General features: G+C 39.5%; 1 protein-coding gene across 8 annotated transcripts in view; it reads left to right on the top strand.

The window, feature by feature from the left end:
- The window catches only part of LOC142152884 (protocadherin gamma-A4-like), a 445481-nt gene that overhangs the window by 179365 nt on the left and 243009 nt on the right, over positions 1-23107 (top strand). The gene's annotated exons all lie outside the window — the stretch shown is intronic.

Below are 23107 nucleotides of genomic sequence, written 5' to 3' on the forward strand. Positions count from 1 at the left end.
CTTTCCTCCTATCGCTATTTCCATCTCAGAATGATGATAGACTGAGGCCAGCTAGGGAAAAAATGTTTTATTTTTCAAATACAATTTTTTTCCCAAAATTGCATATATTAAAATATATTTTTCTACATTTTAATGCACCGGCAAAACCAAGTCACGCATGAGCAGATACTCAGAACACTGTCTGGCAAAGCTAATATAGTGCCATGTACATACAGTACATCTCAACTGATAAGTAGGAGGTGAGAAATGTACTAATAATAACACTATAGCAATAAACCACTTAGAGCATGACATTTAATATCAGCAATAACGAAGCTATTTCATACAGTATTTACTGTAGTTGGAAATGTAATTTAGGAATATTTCTCAAAACCATCATTAGTTTGCATATAAACTCTTTAATAAGATGCAAATTTGTACAAGTCTGTGAATTATTCATTTAAAACATCTATAAATATTTAGATTTGTAGGTGTATTGAACTTTTCATATTTAGTGAGACAGTACCGAGGAATTGGCTTAAAGGTATATGCTAGTAATTACTAAATGGTATATACTTAATATTAAATCTATTAGAGGTAGCGGACAAGAAAATGGAAACACCAATAAAGTAATTTAATAGAGCATTGGGCCAGAATGTACGGCCAGTATGACCTGTATGTGCCACGGCAGTGAATCTACCGACGTCTGCAGGATTATTCCTCCACAAAAACCTCACTAAACTGATGCCTGGTTGTTGGGTGTGGAAAACACTGCCTCAGGCGTTATTACAGAATATCTCATATGTGCTAAATTGGTTTCAGAACTTGTGACTGAGAAAGTCATAACGTATGGATGACATTGGTGTAATGCTCATCAAACCATTGAATGATCATTCTGTAGGTTGGGGCAATGCCATCATGGAATACACCCTTCCTGCCAGCAAAGCATTGCTGTAATATGGGGGCAAAGCTGATCACTCAGCACTCAGTAGCATTGAACTCCCTTCTAAGGAAACTGCACCCAAATAATGCTAGGAAAATATAGCCCACCCTTTATTGTTGGAACAAGCACTCAGGATTGTACAGTTCCTTAGTTTGGCACCACATAGAGAGGATGATTATCTTATGTCATATTCCTCCCCTGAGTAATTCATTGCATGTGCTCTTTACACCACTTAATTCATAAACATGCATCAGCAGGTGGGAGTAGAAGTGTATGCACTGCGACCTGCCCATGATATACTGCTCTGTGGAGATTTTTTGACAAAAACGGCTGCTTGTGCCACGAGTTGATATTTGCAGTCAATTGATGTTCATTTGTTTGTGTGTTCTGCCACTCACTTTTAATTAATTAATGGATATCATGATCATTGAGTATCTACTTCTGTCCACTGTTGATTTTTCCCCTGGAGTTCTGTGCTGGCAGCATGCCCCATGAGATTTATTTGACTTAAAAGAACTTTGTTTTATTGGTAGGTTTTTTTGTGCAATTTTACAGAGACAAAAAATGTATATTATACAGTGAATACTATTACAAAATAGACATCATCTATGGAATGTTGGTTCAAATGAACTATACTGAACATAGTATAAGAGGTTATCAAAAAGAATTAAGGTGAATAAAAGTTACAGAGTGTGCAACTACACGTTTAATTTTCTGTGGCCAGGTTTCCTGATGAGCTAATGCATGCGTTAATAGTTGGCCATTGCTGCAAAATATGCATAATAGCAAGGAGCAAGGATGGTATTGTACTGCATACAACTGGCTGATACTGGATGGACTTCCAGAGCTATTTCTGCCATAGTCTACCATAGAACACAATCTGACTTTCGGACAGTCCTCACAAACTTTGAGTTAGCCTCCAAGCCTGCAAAAAACGTTTTAATTAATGAATTGCTACTAAGCCAATCAATATTGTTTGTGTTAAATTGTGATATTACTATTGAATTTAGTGCAACTGTCCACAGTTTCCCATGAGTCCATTTCCGCTAAATCATCCTTGGAAGGGTCTTTGAAAGAGCCTTGTGCCAACTATGCTATACATGTTTCACTTTTATATGTCTACAAGCTGTACACTGCTTACGAAGACATTTGTTTAAATGTAACTTTATGAAAACCTTAGCAACACTGTTCTAAACTTGCATTTGGCTATATTAGATCAATTAATTAGATTAATTAACAGCCATCTAGTTGTATTACTTGTCATTTTAATATGGACTGTGTCACGGGCACTAGGAGTCTTTACCCAGGGATCACCAGGTGATAGGCTTACCAGAGCAGTATAGGTGGTAATATGGTACTCTGGTAGCAGGGTGATCACGGAACAGGAAATAGCAGATGATGAGATGCTCAGGAAAGTCTATGACTAGCAGCACTGGCAATATGGAGGTAGTAATACACGAGGAACTGTATGGACAAAGGACACGTGAAGGTAGTCAGTGGTCTGCGGTAGCAAGTTGTACCACTGCTATAGTGAGGAGGAATGTCCAACAGAAACGAGGAGGTGATGAGAGTCAGCGGTCTGCGGATAGCAAGTTGTACCGCTGTCAGAGTGAAGGAATGGAATCCAAGTGGAGGTATCCGGGGAGTCAGTGGTCTGCGTTAGCAAGATGTACCACTGCTATGTGAGAGGATACTGGAACAGGTGAAACTGTAAACAGGAGTCAGTGGTCTGCCACTAGCAAGTTGTACTACTGAATATATATGTGAGGAGGTGCACGGGGAGAGGCTGCAACACAATATATACACGGGCACCTTGACTTTGATCCACAGTAATATGCACAATATAAATGTATAAATGACTGAACAACACTGCCAATATAGAAAGTCTCTTGAAGTAATCCGGCATAAGATAACACAGTCAATGATGGCAGTAGAGTCAGCAGATAGTACACTCCAGAGGAGAACCAACACAGTCCAGCAAGGTATGCAATACACAGCACAGTCAATGGGAAGTATGCATACCGTGGTTCAGGAGAAGGCAGTCAGACAGGAGTGCAGAGATACCTGAAGGGCAGGAGGCCAGCAGGATACAAGTCCCTGGATGGGTGAAGCAGGGGTCTAGCAGGTGCAGCGCACAGGTAGGTAGACCAGCAGGGAACACAGGAAGGCGTGGAGAGCGGATCAGCAGTAGATGGATGAGTAGCGCTGAGAAGTAACAGCAGCGGGTCTCTGCGGGAACACGGAGGTAACCAATAGCAACCAGCAGGTGCAGTAACGATGGGACACCGGAGCAGAGTTGAACTGGAACAGATGATCACGGAGAGTAGCGGGTAGCAATAGTGGCAGCAGACTCAAGGAAACACGGTAGAGTAGACAAGGACTGAAGACTGAAGCGCACAGAGGCAGCGGATAGGAATCAGCTAAACAGTCACGATGAAACACAGACGGGTTGCAGGTTGAAGACTGTAGTGCACGGAGGCAGCGGATAGGAATCAGCTAGCAGTCACAATGATGAAACACAGACGAGTTGCAGGTTGAAGACTGTAGTGCACGGAGGCAGCGGATAGGAATCAGCCAAACAGTCACGATGATGAAACACAGACGAGTTGCAGGTTGAAGCCTGTAGTGCACGGAGGCAGCGGATAGGAATCAGCTGGCAGTCACAAACATGAACAGGTGAGTGGATGTGGTTGAAGCCTATAATGCACGGAGGCAGCGGATAGGCATCAGCTAACAGTCCCAATGATACATGGTAGAGTTGAAGTGATTAGAAGACTGTAGTGCACGGAGGCAGCGGATAGGAATCAGCTCACAGTCACGATGATACAGTAGATGGTAGAAGTGGTATGGGAACCACAGTAGCAGAAGTGGTTTGGAAACCACAGAGGTAGAAGTGGTTTGGAAACCACAGGAATCAGCAGGGCTGAATAAACAAGGAAACACAGGAACACCTTCAGAGACTCATGGGGAATGAGACTCCAAGATCAGGCAACGTGGTATTGACCACAGGTGCTTAATATAGGGAGGTTGCCTGATCTGCCAATTAAGTTAAAGGAACATACACTGGAGGTATAGAAAGGGCTGCGCATGCGCAGTCCCTCAGGATGGAGGACGGCCACGGTTCCTAAATGTCCGGGAAGAAGCACTCACAGTCCGGTGAGTGACAGTACCCCCCCTTTTAAAGGTGGGCACAGAACGCCTGGAACCGGGCTTGTCCGGATTTTTGGAATAAAACTTCTTCAGAAGGGCAGGAGCATTAAGATCTTCAGCTTTGATCCATGAACGCTCTTCAGGACCAAAGCCCTTCCAATGAACGAGGAAACGGAGGACTCCTCGCGAAATTTTTGCATCCAATACCTCAGTAATCTCGAAATCCTCCTCCTGATGAACTTGAACTGGCTGCGGTGCTGAGGAAGGAGTCGAGAAACGGTTGATGATGAGAGGTTTGAGCAAGGACACATGGAAGGCATTGGAGATCCGAAGATTCTTAGGAAGAAGAAGTTTAACACATACTGGATTGATAACTTGAATGATCCTATATGGACCAATAAAACGAGGGGCGAATTTCATAGATGGAACCTTCAAACGAATATTTTTGGTAGATAACCAGACACGATCTCCAATTTTTAGTGGTGGAATAGCCCGCCTCTTCTTATCTGCGAAAGACTTATATTTGTTAGATGTCTTCTTTAAACAGGTTTTGACCTGAGACCAGATATTTTTGAAGGTCTGACAAGCAGTCTCCACAGCAGGAACTTGGGTGGGCGGGAGGGCAGGAAATTCCGGAAAAGACGGATGGTGACCGTAGACCACAAAGAATGGAGTTTTGGATGATGACTCATGGTACATGTTGTTATGGGCGAATTCAGCCCAAGGGAGCAATTCTACCCAGTTGTCTTGGTTGGCTGAAGAGAACATCCTAATAAAAGTCTCAAGATCTTGATTGACTCGTTCCGTTTGTCCGTTAGATTGCGGATGGTAAGACGATGAGAGTGCTAATCGTATGCCCAAGGTTTTACAAAGGGCCCGCCAGAATCTGGAAACGAATTGTACTCCTCTATCTGACACAATCTCAGACGGACATCCATGGATGCGGAAGATTTCTTTAATGAAATGTTCAGCCAGAGTAGACGAGGAAGGTAAACCGGACAGAGGGACGAAATGAGCCATCTTCGAAAATCTGTCTACCACTACCCAAATAGTATTGTGATTCTTACTTGGTGGCAAATCAGTAACGAAATCCATACTAATATGGGTCCAAGGCTTGGACGGAATGGGTAGTGGTCGCAGCAACCCTGCTGGAGTTCTGCGGGAGGATTTGAACTGAGAACATAAATCACAGGAAGCAATAAACTCTTTGACGTCTCTCCTCATTGAAGGCCACCAGTAACTACGAGAGAGAATCTCAAAGGTCTTATGTTCACCGGCGTGTCCAGAAAAACGAGAGGCATGGAACCACGAAAGGATTTTCCTCCTCAGAGTAGGAGGCACGAGGGTCTTCCCAAATGGTAGCATTTTGGTGGATGAAGCAGCCAGAGAAATACATTTGGGGTCTAGAATAGCATGGTTGGGAACCTCTTCTACATCAGAGGACGTCACAAAAGCTCGAGATAGAGCGTCAGCTTTCTTGTTCTTAGCAGCTGGTTTGAAGGTTATAATTAATTCAAAACGGGAAAAGAAAAGAGACCATCTTGCTTGACGAGGGTTCAAGCATTGAGCAGATTGCAAATATGACAAGTTCTTATGATCCGTGAAGATCGTCACCGGATGGCGAGCTCCTTCCAACAAGTATCTCCATTCCTCTAATGCAGCTTTGATGGCCAGCAACTCCTTGTCCCCGATAGTATAGTTTTTCTCTGCGGGCAGAAGACCCCGAGAGTAGAAGGCACAAGGATGTAATTTTTGTTGCTCCGAGCGTTGGGAGAGAATAGCTCCTAAGCCCACATTAGAGGCATCTACTTCTAGGAAGAAGGGGAGTGTCACATCAGGTTGTCGCAGAATGGGAGCAGACGAGAAGGACTCTTTGAGGATTTGAAAGGCTTGGAGAGCCTCAGATGACCATTGCTTAGTATTAGCCCCTTTCCGAGTTAAGGCCACAATGGGAGATGCAATGGATGAGAAGTCTTGAATGAAGCGTCTATAGTAATTGGCAAAACCTAAAAAACGCTGGATGGCACGAAGAGTAGTTGGCTGAGGCCAATGTAGTACAGCATTTACTTTGTCTGGATCCATCTTCAGGCCAACTCCGGAAACTATATACCCCAAGAATGGAATCTGGGGTAACTCGAATGAACATTTTTCCAATTTACAGAACAACGAGTTTTTCCGTAGTCTGGAGAGGACCTCTGCCACATGTTGGTGATGAGAAGGCAGGTCCTGTGAGAAGATCAATATGTCGTCCAGGTAGACAACGACACATACATATAATAAGTCCCGAAAGATCTCATTGATGAAACCCTGGAAAACCGCGGGGGCATTACACAGCCCGAAGGGCATTACTAAATATTCGTAATGCCCATCTCTGGTGTTAAACGCGGTCTTCCATTCGTCACCGGAACGGATTCTAATTAAATTGTAGGCACCACGAAGATCCAACTTAGTAAATATCCGAGCTCCCTTGATGCGATCAAATAGCTCAGTGATCAGCGGAATGGGATACCGATTCTTGATAGTAATGGCGTTGAGTCCACGAAAATCTATACAAGGGCGTAATGATCCATCCTTCTTTTTGACGAAGAAGAACCCAGCTCCAGCGGGAGAGGTGGAAGGTCGAATGAACCCACGCTGGAGATTCTCCTGTATGTACTCAGATGTGGCTTGAGTTTCAGGTAACGAGAGAGGATAGACCCGACCCCTGGGAGGAGTCTTGCCAGGTAGAAGGTCGATCGGACAATCCCAAGAACGATGAGGAGGAAGACGTTCAGACTGAGCTTTATCAAACACATCGGCAAATGAAGCATACTGAGGAGGGAGTCCCGGGGAGGAAGATGAGATGGAAGATTGCTGTACTTTAAGAGGAATAACTTGAGAGAGACAACGATGGTGACATTCAGGCCCCCAAGACGTAACTTGAGGGGTGCGCCAGTCAATCTGGGGAGAGTGACATTGAAGCCATGGAAGGCCTAAGACAATCGGACTTGTCGTAACAGGAAGAATTAAAAACGAAATTTCTTCATGGTGTAGTACACCAATCTGAAGGGTTACTGGAGACGTACTCTGGGTGATGAGACCATTGATGAGACGTGATCCATCTATAGCCGTCACAGTAATGGGTGTTTTTAAAGTGATCACTGGTAGGGACCATTGATTCACTAGTGATTTAGAAATGAAATTTCCTGCTGCTCCGGAATCAATCAATGCCTGTGACTCAAAGGATTTGGTAGCAAAGGAAATCGTAACATCGAAAGCGCAGACTTTAGATTTCATAGACAATGGAGAGGACTCCAGGGACCCTAACTTCACCTCTCCAGAACTAGTTAGGGCCTGGCATTTCCCGATTTCTTAGGGCAAGAACTGAGCATATGTGTGGAATCAGCACAATAGATACAGAGTCTATTCTTTACTCTTCGTTTCCTCTCTTCTAAAGATAATTTGGAACGTCCTATCTCCATGGGAATCACAGAAGGTGAAACTGGACGAAATTGAGGGTTTAAACGAAGAGGTGCTTTAGCAGAAGTTGTTTTCTCAGATTCTCTTTCACGAAATCTCATGTCTACACGATGGCAAAGAGAGATCAAATCTTCTAGTGACGAAGGAAGCTCTTGGGTAGTCAGTGCATCTTTAATTTTATCGGAGAGCCCCTGCCAGAAGGCGGCAACTAATGCTTCAGTGTTCCACTGAAGTTCAGAGGCTAAGATCCTAAATTGAATGACATACTGTCCTACTGTATGGGAGCCTTGTCGCAAACGAAGAATGCTGGAAGCAGCGGAGGTCACACGACCTGGTTCATCGAACACACTTCGGAACGTGGAAATGAATTTGGCACTATCTTGTAGAATTGGATCGTTTCTTTCCCACAGAGGGGAGGCCCAAGCCAGGGCTTGTCCAGAAAACAATGAGATAAGATAGGCCACTCTGGAACGATGGGTAGAAAAATTTTGAGGTTGGAGTTCAAAATGGACTGAACATTGGTTAAGGAAACCTCTACAAGTTTTGGGGTCCCCGTCATATTTTGACGGAGTAGGCAGGTGAAGCGTAGGAGCTGTAGACACCTGGGATGGCACTGGGGAAACGGAGGAAAGCACAGGAGCTTCAATACTAGCTGTAACAGTCTGTCCAGATGTTCCTTGGGAGGTTAACGATTGGTAACATTGAAGTAACAGCTGTTGGCGAGCATCCTGTTGCTCCACACGGCTGACCAGATGCTGCAGCATCTCTTTAGCAGTAGGTTCCGTATCTGGGTCTGTCATGGCCTGATCTTACTGTCACGGGCACTAGGAGTCTTTACCCAGGGATCACCAGGTGATAGGCTTACCAGAGCAGTATAGGTGGTAATATGGTACTCTGGTAGCAGGGTGATCACGGAACAGGAAATAGCAGATGATGAGATGCTCAGGAAAGTCTATGACTAGCAGCACTGGCAATATGGAGGTAGTAATACACGAGGAACTGTATGGACAAAGGACACGTGAAGGTAGTCAGTGGTCTGCGGTAGCAAGTTGTACCACTGCTATAGTGAGGAGGAATGTCCAACAGAAACGAGGAGGTGATGAGAGTCAGCGGTCTGCGGATAGCAAGTTGTACCGCTGTCAGAGTGAAGGAATGGAATCCAAGTGGAGGTATCCGGGGAGTCAGTGGTCTGCGTTAGCAAGATGTACCACTGCTATGTGAGAGGATACTGGAACAGGTGAAACTGTAAACAGGAGTCAGTGGTCTGCCACTAGCAAGTTGTACTACTGAATATATATGTGAGGAGGTGCACGGGGAGAGGCTGCAACACAATATATACACGGGCACCTTGACTTTGATCCACAGTAATATGCACAATATAAATGTATAAATGACTGAACAACACTGCCAATATAGAAAGTCTCTTGAAGTAATCCGGCATAAGATAACACAGTCAATGATGGCAGTAGAGTCAGCAGATAGTACACTCCAGAGGAGAACCAACACAGTCCAGCAAGGTATGCAATACACAGCACAGTCAATGGGAAGTATGCATACCGTGGTTCAGGAGAAGGCAGTCAGACAGGAGTGCAGAGATACCTGAAGGGCAGGAGGCCAGCAGGATACAAGTCCCTGGATGGGTGAAGCAGGGGTCTAGCAGGTGCAGCGCACAGGTAGGTAGACCAGCAGGGAACACAGGAAGGCGTGGAGAGCGGATCAGCAGTAGATGGATGAGTAGCGCTGAGAAGTAACAGCAGCGGGTCTCTGCGGGAACACGGAGGTAACCAATAGCAACCAGCAGGTGCAGTAACGATGGGACACCGGAGCAGAGTTGAACTGGAACAGATGATCACGGAGAGTAGCGGGTAGCAATAGTGGCAGCAGACTCAAGGAAACACGGTAGAGTAGACAAGGACTGAAGACTGAAGCGCACAGAGGCAGCGGATAGGAATCAGCTAAACAGTCACGATGAAACACAGACGGGTTGCAGGTTGAAGACTGTAGTGCACGGAGGCAGCGGATAGGAATCAGCTAGCAGTCACAATGATGAAACACAGACGAGTTGCAGGTTGAAGACTGTAGTGCACGGAGGCAGCGGATAGGAATCAGCCAAACAGTCACGATGATGAAACACAGACGAGTTGCAGGTTGAAGCCTGTAGTGCACGGAGGCAGCGGATAGGAATCAGCTGGCAGTCACAAACATGAACAGGTGAGTGGATGTGGTTGAAGCCTATAATGCACGGAGGCAGCGGATAGGCATCAGCTAACAGTCCCAATGATACATGGTAGAGTTGAAGTGATTAGAAGACTGTAGTGCACGGAGGCAGCGGATAGGAATCAGCTCACAGTCACGATGATACAGTAGATGGTAGAAGTGGTATGGGAACCACAGTAGCAGAAGTGGTTTGGAAACCACAGAGGTAGAAGTGGTTTGGAAACCACAGGAATCAGCAGGGCTGAATAAACAAGGAAACACAGGAACACCTTCAGAGACTCATGGGGAATGAGACTCCAAGATCAGGCAACGTGGTATTGACCACAGGTGCTTAATATAGGGAGGTTGCCTGATCTGCCAATTAAGTTAAAGGAACATACACTGGAGGTATAGAAAGGGCTGCGCATGCGCAGTCCCTCAGGATGGAGGACGGCCACGGTTCCTAAATGTCCGGGAAGAAGCACTCACAGTCCGGTGAGTGACAGACTGCTACAACAAGGATGATTTCCTTTAATTTTTAAAGGGATAAACAATTCATGGGGAAGAACTGTATTTAATATTTTTATTTATGGTAAATGTGACTTGTGTATCTCTCTTGTGTATCTGACCATTTTACAGTTTTTGTACACATAATATTGCAGGACAGTAACTTGTTACATATTTTAGACAAAACGGGAAACTAGGCTGTGGCGCCATGATCAATTTAATATATAAAAATGTATGGTTATACACAACAGCAATGTTAACAACTTTAATATTAATGGAATACAGTAGTGGAAAACTGAGATGGAAAAGAACTTACTAATACTGATTCACGGAAAATTGAATAACAGAACATAGTACAAGGTGGCAGCTGCAAATGTATGAAAAGGGGGGAAAAATACAATGCAAACATAGCATTTGTATTGGATAAGTCACTAGACCAAATCTTAGACCAAAATATATACAGGTACAATTCTAGGTACCTCACCGTAAGTAGGACATTGGAGGAGTCAATGAGTTTCAGATGCGCGCAACCTCATTAGCAAAGGTAAGTGAACTAATTGTTAAATTGTAGTTTAAGGTTAGAAAAATACACGGTTTTACTTTGAAAAAACGGTTTGTTAGAATTAACCGATTTAATATGTATACATATATTTGAGGTCAATGAAAGGATTTGTTTAACAAACGTTTAATACCAAGGACTGTACATAGGACAAGAGATTATTAAATGTGAATGGAAGAAAGATGGTATCATCAAGAGCATAGGAAGGGGTTCTTTACTGTAAGTGTGGTTACGCTGTATAATTCCCTATCAAGTTCACTAACAGAATTGAAAAATAGATTATTTTCCTTTCTTACAAGAAATAGTATCTGTAGCCTATAATTACTAGGGAAATTTGTGTGGGTGACTGAGCAAGGAAATTGTTTAGATTTCCATTTGTGCAGTCAGGATGGAATATACCCCTCCTGTAAGGAACTGCCACATTCAGCATTTAGTTTTGCCTTCCTCTGGATCAACACAACAAAATTATAGCTGATTGAACTTTAAGGATCTGTGTCTTTTTTCAACATTACTAACTATATAACTATGTACCTTTATAAGATATACCTACTTGTAGATCAATGTAAATATATTTATGATTACAAATTTCACAAGTATATCTCTTGAAATAAAGTATTCATCTGTTAATGAGGTTTCTACAAACAGCTTATGCAAGGGAATCCAGACAAATTACATTTCACCATCTTTGTATCACACCAGCAATTTCCATCTCCAGCTCACATATGTACTTTGACTAATCTTTTGATCTGTATCTGTCAACAATTACATTTCACATGTGTGTGTGTGAGAAGATATCTATTTCATATTTATCGTACGTGCGTCTAAAAAATAAAGCATTTGAGTTTAGTATTGTAACATGCCTGACCTAAGTATTCTTGAAAATATAATAACCCAGTGCATGCAAATCAAGTATAAATGTAAACAAAGTGTGACTCTAATCCAGCATTTTCAGCATGGAGCTTTCATCAAGGATTAGAGAGATTTATTGCTCAAAATGCATGTTAAATTTCTACTTGATTAGTTTACACTGAAATACTTCATTACTTTAAGAACTGTGTATACTATACTGTAAACTATACCTGAGCACATTGCCAGCCAATACACTGTGTTTTTGTAGTGTATTAATCATCTATATTATATTTGGACAATATTACGTTTTCCGGAAAGCTTGCAGTTACTGTATAATCTGATCATACTGATAGAATTGGTAGAACATTGATCACAATTTTCTCTTATTGAATTGCCAAAATGGATTTTTTTTATAGGAGTTATTATTGTAGATTTTAGTTACACTATAAATTTACCAAAGTTGACTTACTGAATGCCTTTTAAATGTATTACTGCATGCTAATCTGTACTGTTGGAATACTCTTGGTAATCTAATATATAAATGCTTAGTGGCGTCTGTGTGTGGGAAAAAAAAAACAAGTTGCAGCGCCACCTGCTGGGCAGAGTTATACACTGACCTACTAAATTCTTAGTGTGTGTGGGAAAAAAATTTCAAAAAGGGCTGAAATTTGGTAGGGCTCAAACTCATTTTCGTGAGGTAATTTTACCTCATGAACACACATGTGTAGAGGCGTGCGTTAGTGTGTGTGTGTGTGTGTGTGTGTGTGTGTGTGTGTGTGTGGAAAAAACTTTTCTCAGAAAGGGCTCATCCAATTGACCTGAAATTTGGTATACTGACATTATTTGACAAAAAAATTAGAATAGTCAAGTCAGTTAACTTCCATCATCCCCCCTTCTCCCCTGTGGGAGGGGTAGTAAAGGCTAAATTTACGAGTTGAGGGGTCAAACTCATTTTCGTCAGGTAATTTTACCTCATGAACACACATTAAAAAGGCAGCTTGCGTCGGGAAGTAACGCTCTTCCACTGAGGAGGCCTGGGCTAGGTCCAAATGCATGACAAGAACCTTTTTAAGACCTTAAGTAGCTTGATTTGACTAGAATGCATGAGTATCATGCACGGGTTAACTTGTAATAGCATATAAAGACAAACACAGAACTTTCCCTTTGTACGATATGCACTCTATATCACCCAGATATTATCTATTTGGTTTAGAAATACAGAATTAAATTACAATGTTTTCAGTTTACAAGACTTTTACTTCTCATAAAAACATTATCATGTCTATATTTGCAAAAATAGTTATTGTACAAAAAAATTAATTAACAAATCATATTATATCTAAAAAACACTTTAAATTAGGTTTTGGGTTACATTGCTTTAAATTATGTAGTTAATGTTATTGGGCAGAAGAGGGCAGACCTGTCATTTAATCAATGTTTTTGCTGTACCACTGGATCTTTTCTCCTCCTCTTGGCTCAGTGAATCAACCTCCCATCAAACCACTAGAAAACACACAAAGAAAATATGCTTCCAGTGGATTATATTAACAATATAATTTTTGTCCTAATGGATAAAATATATCTATAGTAAACAGAGATTATAAAGTATCTGGATTTTATATTATTTGAGGAGAAGGATTTAAGATATGGACAATGTAAGATCCTCAAAAGCTTGGAAATAGCAAGTAATGTTTTCATGTTTTCTTTGTAGCTGGGGCTCGGTCTCTGAGCAGCTTTGTTATTCTGTCATAGAGGAATCAGATCAAGGGACTTTTCTATGGAATGTAACCCTGGACCGGGAACTATGTCTAGCAGATAATAATAGATGTATATTACATTTGGTATCTGAAGGGAGCAGGAGACATTTTGCTGTGAATCAGGAAAGTGAATCCTTGATTGTAAAAGACAGGATTACTAGAGAGAGCCCGTGTGGCTCCAGCCCTATGTGATACATAACCCTTAAATAACCATTTGGATCTATTTAGTCTGGAAATTAATATTTTGGACATAACTCACATTTTAGATTACTAAGAGTCTAATTTCCATAAACTGTCTGTCAGAGCAACGGACCAAGGGTACCATGTCTAGTAGGACATTGTCTTGTTCAAGTGGAAGTAGAAGGTGTAAATGATAATTCTACAGAAATTATTTTTATCTCTATGACAAGTAAAGTGCCTGAAAATGCAGCTATAGGAACTGTGGTTGGTTTTCTTAATGATCAAGATAAGGAAAAAATGGAATGATTCAATTAACAATAACAGCAATGCTTCCATTTGAGTTCAAATCTTTTAAAAATCAATATTCTTTTGTAACAAATGATTTTTTGGACAGAGTAAAAGTAGCACAATATATTATTAAATTAATTGCCACAGTCCTGGGCACTCCTTCTTTGCAGACAAATGACAATCCTTCTTAATGTATCTGATGTAAATGACAACCCTCCAGTATTTTTGCAATCTGTTTATAAAAGAAAATAATGATCCCAGTAGTTTGTTACATACAGTGTCAGCAATTGATCTGGTTGAAGAGGTTAATGCTGAATTAATTTACTCTATAGCTGAAAGTCAGATAGAAGGTTCACCTGTCACCTCTTTTTTTATCTGCCCTAGAAGAGGTCATTTATATACCCAACTATCCTTTGACTATGAGCACGCTCAGGTTTTTGGATTTACTGTGCTCCTTGATAATTCTGGCTTTCCTAAGTTATTTTCAAGCGTTGTCATCCATGTATTTGTTTTGGATGTAAATGATAACGGCCCCATTGTTTTATACCCAGAGTTATCTGAGAGCTAGTTGCTAATGAGGAGGTTCAAACTTCTGCATCAACAGGGTATTTGGTGACAAACATATCTGCTGTCAATTTTGACTCAGGTCACAATACCTAGTTAAAGGTTCAGGCTTATTGAGGCAACTGATTTCTCTATATTTTGAGCATCAGAAGAAATCAGGACTGTTATGGCTTTTAAGGTATATATCATGCACATCAACAACTTGTCAGTTCAATCAGTGATCATGGGATCCATCTCTGTCAATAACAGTCAGAGTATTCATAACAATATTAGATGGCATTGTAGAAGAAAGCCCAAAATCTTTGAATTTACAAATAAATTTAAAACCTATCGAAGATTTTACTTTATATCTAATTGTTTATTTGGTTTCCATCAGCCTTGTATTACTTGTTACTTTCATCGTATTATTGATGAAATATGTAAAAAAAAAATCACAGTGAGAGTAGCAATTGCTTTTTCTTCAGTAGAGCCCAATCCAAGCCCTACACAGATCAGTCTCAGCCAACACTCTATTTAAATATGGATGCAAGAATGACAAGCATGGAGGTGCGGATGATCCCCCCTGAAGCTCAAGGACAATGTTTTCAAACCTGCTTCCCATCAACTTCACAAAAACAGGACTTTTACTCTTAAAGCCACTAAGTTTTTATTTTTATTTCTTAAGCCATGTTTGGTAGCAGATACTTGTACCTAAACCTGATTCTTACAATGTACATCTCACCCATTTTGTGAGTTGCCTCAAGATTTATCAATTCACTATTAACTAGTAATCTAATAAAGTTATTCATGCCTCAGTTATGTCACTAGGCTGCATTCTTGGGAATATCGGTTAAACCCACAAAATGGCTGCCTTCACTGTTTCTAGGTAACAGGTTCACTTTCATAAAATATGATTTGATGTTGTATTAAGGTATTAATTATTATTACTATCTACATGTAAATCAAATGTCATATGATTTCAGTGTTATTGGTTGATTAGCTAATCTTTAGGGTATTTAATATTTTATTTTGCTTTTGCTGCTATGTTATAGATGTTCTTTATAATATGATAGAAGTACGCTTGAAATAACAGATCTTGGACACTGGACTATAGTGCACCTGTCATAGAGCACTCTGGAGACAGTTGTAGAGAACATCAATGTTGTGAGGGTAGTAGGGCATGACATTATATTATCTGTATCTACTTTTATTAATTTTAGTTCATTTTTGCTGTTTGATATGGGACCAGCCACCAATTTAAGCTGTTAAATCCCTTCAGAAGGGAATGTATGATAATGTGGCCTAAATGCACAATTTCTTTTTTTGCATGAAGTTATATACAGTGCCATTTCACAAGTAAAATTGTAAATACACCACTGGTCACCTGACACTTTGGATTTTTAACTGAGCGTGATGTCACAGAGTGTTCTAATCAACTGTAACAACCAAAGTGTGCGGTGGTATGTCCGAGTCTGCCACAAAAACACTCATGCACAAAGTATATAATTTAAAAATAGTTTATTCTAACATATAAAAAAACCATAATAGGTACAACCAATGTGGGCTGTTATCGGTGCCAAACCAATTTTTAGCGAGGTAGGTGCACCTACCCGCCAACCAGATGATATGTGTACCAGTCCAGCAACTGTATAAGAGCCGTTCCACTCTATTATTGTAAAGATTGTGATATGATTTTCACGGGATATCCAAACCCTAATATTAGGGATAATAGTATGGAGAATACAATGATGTATTTGGGAGGTCCAACTCCGGAATAACTGGTGAGATCCAATAGGGAATGTCAAAGGTAACAAAAAGTCTCTTACCAATTATGGCGATGTATTACAAGACCGGTACCTTGATATGTACTATGTACTGTGTACCCGAAATGGATCCTCCTCTTCTAGATGTAGATATTATACGGAGCTCCGTGTATAGCTCTTAACCTCACCACATCAACTCCAACCACTAGCGCGCGGTCCCGCTGGTGACTGACGTCATAGGAGTGCGTCCCCGTCTCCTCCGGGACTCATCAGAAGTATAAAAGTGAACGGTAGGTAAAAAGATGCACTGGTATAGGCACTGATCCAAAGTCCACAAGAATAATTTAAAATTGTTTGCTGTTCATCTGACGCGTTTCATCCCCATATAGGCGATTTCCTCAGAGATAAGTTTCACACTGACTTCGGTCGTCTTTTAAGACCACAGCAAATTGCAGACAATTAACACCTGGTAAAAAATTATTAATCTCTTGTAGAGAACATCACTACATATGAAAAATGTCAACTTGGAAATATATGTAGATCTTTGTTTGTGTATATATATATGTGCTTTTTTTAATGAATATAATATCCTCTACAAGTATAGGGGCGAAACACTCATGCACGAATTACAAAGGGTTAATAATTTTTTACCAGGTGTTAATTGTCTGCAATTTGCTGTGGTCTTAAAAGACGACCGAAGTCAGTGTGAAACTTATCTCTGAGGAAATCGCCTATATGGGGATGAAACGCGTCAGATGAACAGCAAACAATTTTAAATTATTCTTGTGGACTTTGGATCAGTGCCTATACCAGTGCATCTTTTTACCTACCGTTCACTTTTATACTTCTGATGAGTCCCGGAGGAGACGGGGACGCACTCCTATGACGTCAGTCACCAGCGGGACCGCGCGCTAGTGGTTGGAGTTGATGTGGTGAGGTTAAGAGCTATACACGGAGCTCCGTATAATATCTACATCTAGAAGAGGAGGATCCATTTCGGGTACACAGTACATAGTACATATCAAGGTACCGGTCTTGTAATACATCGCCATAATTGGTAAGAGACTTTTTGTTACCTTTGACATTCCCTATTGGATCTCACCAGTTATTCCGGAGTTGGACCTCCCAAATACATCATTGTATTCTCCATACTATTATCCCTAATATTAGGGTTTGGATATCCCGTGAAAATCATATCACAATCTTTACAATAATAGAGTGGAACGGCTCTTATACAGTTGCTGGACTGGTACACATATCATCTGGTTGGCGGGTAGGTGCACCTACCTCGCTAATAATTGGTTTGGCACCGATAACAGCCCACATTGGTTGTACCTATTATGGTTTTTTTATATGTTAGAATAAACTATTTTTAAATTATATACTTTGTGCATGAGTGTTTTTGTGGCAGACTCGGACATACCACCGCACACTTTGGTTGTTATATTTATCTATTTTTGGGGTGCAGATCCCCAGCATTGGTACCGAGTCTGAGCAGTCATTTCAGTACCGGACTAAGTTATATATTTTGTTCTAATCAACTGCACTAACAAGCCCCATCTGATCCAGTCATTAAGACTGTCCACCAGCTTGCCAGATCTGTTTAATTTGCGAGTCGACCAGCAGGATTTATTTATGTGTTGCTACTAAGATTCTTCTAATGCAGGGAATCTCAGCACATAGCAGCAACTTAATTCTTATCTGTCATACAGATGGAGCAGACTGTTGTATACATTTTGTGATTCACTTTATTCATATTTCACAATATTGCACAGCATGGAACACAACAAAACATAACTCTTCAATTGTGATGGTGTATAATAAATGAGCAAGTTATTTATCATATTGTTAAAGAAAAACTGATATATTTTTCTTATAGTTAAATCACAGATTCTGAGGCTGAGATTTAGGGCTCTATATATCAATCTGAACATCCCTAAACTGGGTGTTTGCCGTTAGCAATATATGACAGGGTGGGTGGAATAAAAAATTATGGGGGGTATTCAATTGTTAGCGAGATCGCTAAAATACTCGCACTCTAAAAATATTACCGTTAATACGGTAATATCTCGCTGAAATCCAGCGAGTAAATTACTGTATTAACGGTATTTACGCGCAGATTACCGTATTAACAGTAATATTTTTCGAGCGTGAGTATTTTAGCGAACTCGCTAACAATTGAATACTCCCTTATGAGTCTAAAGTTTAGCAATTCTTCAAAGCTAAAAAACAAGATAGAGCAATGTCACAAAATTGTATTCGTTGTCAATTATATAGTTTTATATGTAAATATGTAATTTTAATATATTTTTTAATTTGAATAGTTTTAATATTCAAATATACCCCCCCTCCACTGGAACAAGCTCCCTCCCTCCATCAGAACTTCCCCTAATCTATCCAGCTTCAAACGGGCCCTAAAAACCCACCTTTTTCTTAAAGCCTTTCTGTCTCCCACTTAATTTCCTACCTTATCTTCTGCCTCTGTCCCCCTACTCTCCCTCTCTCCCCTGCGTCTCTCTGTCTGTCCACCCCTCCCCTTAGATTGTACGCTCCTCTGAGCAGGGCCATCTCTCCTCCTGTTTCCACCACTTCTAACTCTGCTCTCCAGCTACTTAGCCCTCCTCCTCAAAGGTCCTCCACCCCACATCCACTTTCGCTCCCTCCTCCCCCCTGGGGGTCTCCCTGTCTTCCACGCCCCCCTTCTTGGGCCCCGTCATTTTCGGATCCTCCCTCCCCCTTCCCCGCCCTCTCTAGCTGTGCATTGAGCGTACTGAGTTGCTGTGTTTACTGTACTGTGCTGTCTCCCATTGTATTGTGATTTTGTTTGTCTCTGTACGGCGCTGCGGATGCCTTGTAGCGCCTTATAAATAAATATTAATAATAAATATTAATAATAATAATATGTTCAGAACCACATGTGTTCCAGCTTATATGTCCATAATCACATTTTCCTATATGTCACTTTCCCCAGAATATTTTTATTTATTTATTAGTCTACTACTTCCTTTTAGTAGCATACTGGGATAAATATATTATTATTATTATTATTATTATTATTATTATTATTAATATTATTTATGCTAACTGGTGTATAAATACATGTTACATTTAACAATACTACAGTTTTTATATGTTTTCTGGGTACAAGTGGCTATAACCCCATCCTGTTATATCCAGAAAATTCCATAGAATTATCTGCTAAAGATCGTAGGATCAGTATTCACTGGTTACTTAGTCACTAAAACATCTTCAGTGGATCTAGATACCGATAATAATGCTTTGTTACATTTACATTCTTTTGAAAACACAAATCCAACTTTATTTAATGTGTCTGAATACATAAATGTGATTATCTGTGCAAGAGGTTAATAATATTATATTACTTTCAGCAGCTCTTCTTGTTGAGTGACAGAGGAAATGGGAGGGTGATTCACTGACATGATGATGACATGGACAAATTTAGCCGTGTAGCTAAAACAAATATTGCATGACAGATCTTACCTCTTCTATTCAGTATTAATTTCAGAATTTTACATAATTTTTGGATGTGGACATTTCTGTAGAATTTTTACTGCATTTCAATATTTTCCAGTTATAGAAAATTGATGTTTCTGTAATTACACAGTTACCACCATAGCTTTTTTTTTTTTTATAATATAAACATCTTTACGGCTGTATTACATTTTTACATATTGTTTGATCATATTAACTGTATGTTCCAGTGCACTTTCTTTTATTTATGAGATAAACCTACTGTGAAAATAAATTCTAGTGATGGACACTATAATAGCCAATTAAGGAAAGACATAAAAGTTAACTACAAACAAGTCCTAGACCACAAAGGTGTCTGCTGAAAACACTGCACATGTTAAAATATTTCATATATGTCTCATTACATGTTTACTACAAGCAAAATCAAGAATGCAAAAAGCAATGTAAAATTCAACAATCAATATAAAAATCTCATTAGAAAAAAGAAGTGGTATAGTTACTGAACAAAACTGGATGCTGTTCAAAAAAATTAAATATATGATAAAACATTTGAATAGCAGAAATACAACATATTTTCTTGATTGACAATAAACATTTGCATTTGGACAATTCATAAAAAAATTGGGTACAAGGTTTCTGATAAAAAATGGTTAGCCAAAGTCCAAATAGTACAGTAAATGTATTGACAGATGAATGCTAATTATATGTACAGAATATTTGCTGGCATTTCATATTTTATATTTTATTTTTATATTTTTCCTTGTACAATTTTAAATAAATCACACAAGAAAATATTACAGTAATGGAACACCTTTACTGCATTCTGGTAACCACATCTCACTCCCTTATCCAAGATTTCTTCCATGCAGCCTACCAGTCCACCACTTAACCATTTTACCATGTAATACACCTTACCCTCCTTCATCCTCCAACTCTCCCACTCTTCTTGCCCTCAGATCCCCTTATATTAGTTCACCTCCAACTGTTTGTCTCTCCCTTTCCCTTTAGAATGTAAGCTCTAGTGAGCAGGGCCATCTTTCCCCTGTTCTTATTTACCTATAACTTTTACTCTTCGGCTACACTGTGCACCTCCTCCTTGGGGTCTCTGTCCATTGACTCCACTCCCCCATTGTTTTTGCACTTCTTTCAGTGGCTCTAAACCTGTTAGTTGTGCCCACACTAATAGGCATGGGTTTCAGCCAGCACTGATACCCTTTTCACCCCAGTTGTAGTGTTATTTGTTTACTGTATTGTACTGTTATATCAGGTACTGTCTTGTTGTTTGTCTTCTGTACAGTGCTGCGGACCTCATGTGGTGCCCTTTAAAAACGGTTAATAATAACAAGTTGCGATTTTTTAAAAATGGAAAATTGCATGCACAATTACAAGCAGATCTGAAGAAACATTTCTATTTGAATATGGATATAAATGCGCTGTGGCTATAGGGCACTTGCAGTATGCAGAGATATACAACACACTGCAGGATATGCACAGTGCATATGTGCAATATAAAGCCCCGTCAGAAAGCACAGACAGTTTTTTAATACATTAACACCTGTTAATACTATAGTCATTAATAAACAAAAAGGTACAATGTGTTTAGTTGCATGTATTGTGAGATATTAACAGCAGTACAGCTCAACCAAATGCCATACCTCCCAACTGTCCCAATTTAGGCAACACAATCCTGATCTGAAATGACTTTCTTGCCGTCCTGATATCCAGGATTTTTGTCCTGTTGGGAATGTTTGGAGGTATATCCCGCTCACCAGCCACTAGTGTGCATGCCAATGCTAGGGGAGAGGAAGGCAGAGACATGGATTGCACCAAAGTGAAGTGCCCATGTCTGCCTTGTAATGCGACTATACCCCTTTCCATGTCCCGAAAAATCTGATGTTGGGATGTCTAAATCATATGTGTCCACATGCAAAGAAGTCTGAAATTAGAGTGGCTAGAGCAACATATACCTATATCACAAGTCCAAGTGTTAAGAAAAACACAAATAGGCTACTGTTAAGCTGATCTGGGAAGATTGTGGCGCTAAACACAAAGAAACAGAGTTGTTAGTCTATTTAAAAATAGAGGCATGATGAAGATGATGCCCAGTACAGCATTCTACATAGTAACATTATTTTCTATATTAACAAATAATTACATTCTTATGTTTATTGAAATGTTTTAAATTGTATTATATTTATGAACGCTACTGCGTGACTTCTACTGAAAATGTTTCTCAGCTGTCTTCTAGCATTTTATTATATCTCATTTATTTACTGAGCTGTGAAACATGTTTTTATCTTTTGCAAGTTCTGAGTTCAGCAAAAGCTCAACATGAGGAATTTCTTCACAGCTAATTATACATGTATTCTAGGTATACGTGGATGAATGCTAACAAACAGGAGCAACAAGGTTTGTATAAAATCTTGCTTTATATATAAAAATGTAATATCACACGTACAGTATAATTCACATCAGCGGTTCCAATAAAGGCAGATGAAAGCGCACAGGAAATCAGCAACTGGCAATCCGAAGCATCTGGACAATGATTTTTTTTATTAGCATCTTCGAGTAGGGATAGTCTCAACCAGATTTTGAGCAATATTGTCTCCTTGGAATCCTAAAGATCGGTCATCATATATACCAGATAAGCTGATTATTTTTATTATTTTGGTACAAGTTCCATTGGCACTTTTGCACATATTTAAAACATTTTAAAAGAATTGCATGATGTGTTGGCGCTCTCTCTTTTCTTTTGATCTTTTAGATTGACATTGTTTGCAAACAAATGTTATAAGAGAAGAAGCTGCCTACTTCATTTTCTGAAAATAAAAAATATTTTTTATTTATTGTTCTCACATCTGCACTTATTGGGTGTTCATATAGCACCTGTAGACGTACTTTGGTTTAATATATATATATACATCTATGTCCACAAATATATAACATACATATATATATATATATATATATATATATATATATATATATATGATGTATTAGTAGTTGTACCTATGTGAGTACATGTGAATGATTATTTAAGATTATTGGTAAAAAAATAACTATGAGGAGGGGATTCAGGAGCCGAAAGAATAAGAAGAAGATACATTATATAATAACTATTATAGGGATAGAAATGTAAATGAATATGGCTTGAACAAAAAGAATCAACATAAATTATAAAATAGAATACAGATTGTAAAAGTAGACGAATGATACCCACATTCGCAGTAGATATACATAAAAATGTAGACTATATATATATATATATATATAAATATATATATATATATATATATATATATATATATATATGTATATTTATATCTATATATATATCTATATATATATATCTATATATATATCTATATCTATATCTATCTATCTATCTATCTATATATAAATATATATATATATATATATATATATATATATATATATATAT

Source organism: Mixophyes fleayi, chromosome 4, assembly GCF_038048845.1.
Source record: "Mixophyes fleayi isolate aMixFle1 chromosome 4, aMixFle1.hap1, whole genome shotgun sequence".
Taxonomy (NCBI): Eukaryota; Metazoa; Chordata; class Amphibia; order Anura; family Limnodynastidae; genus Mixophyes; species Mixophyes fleayi.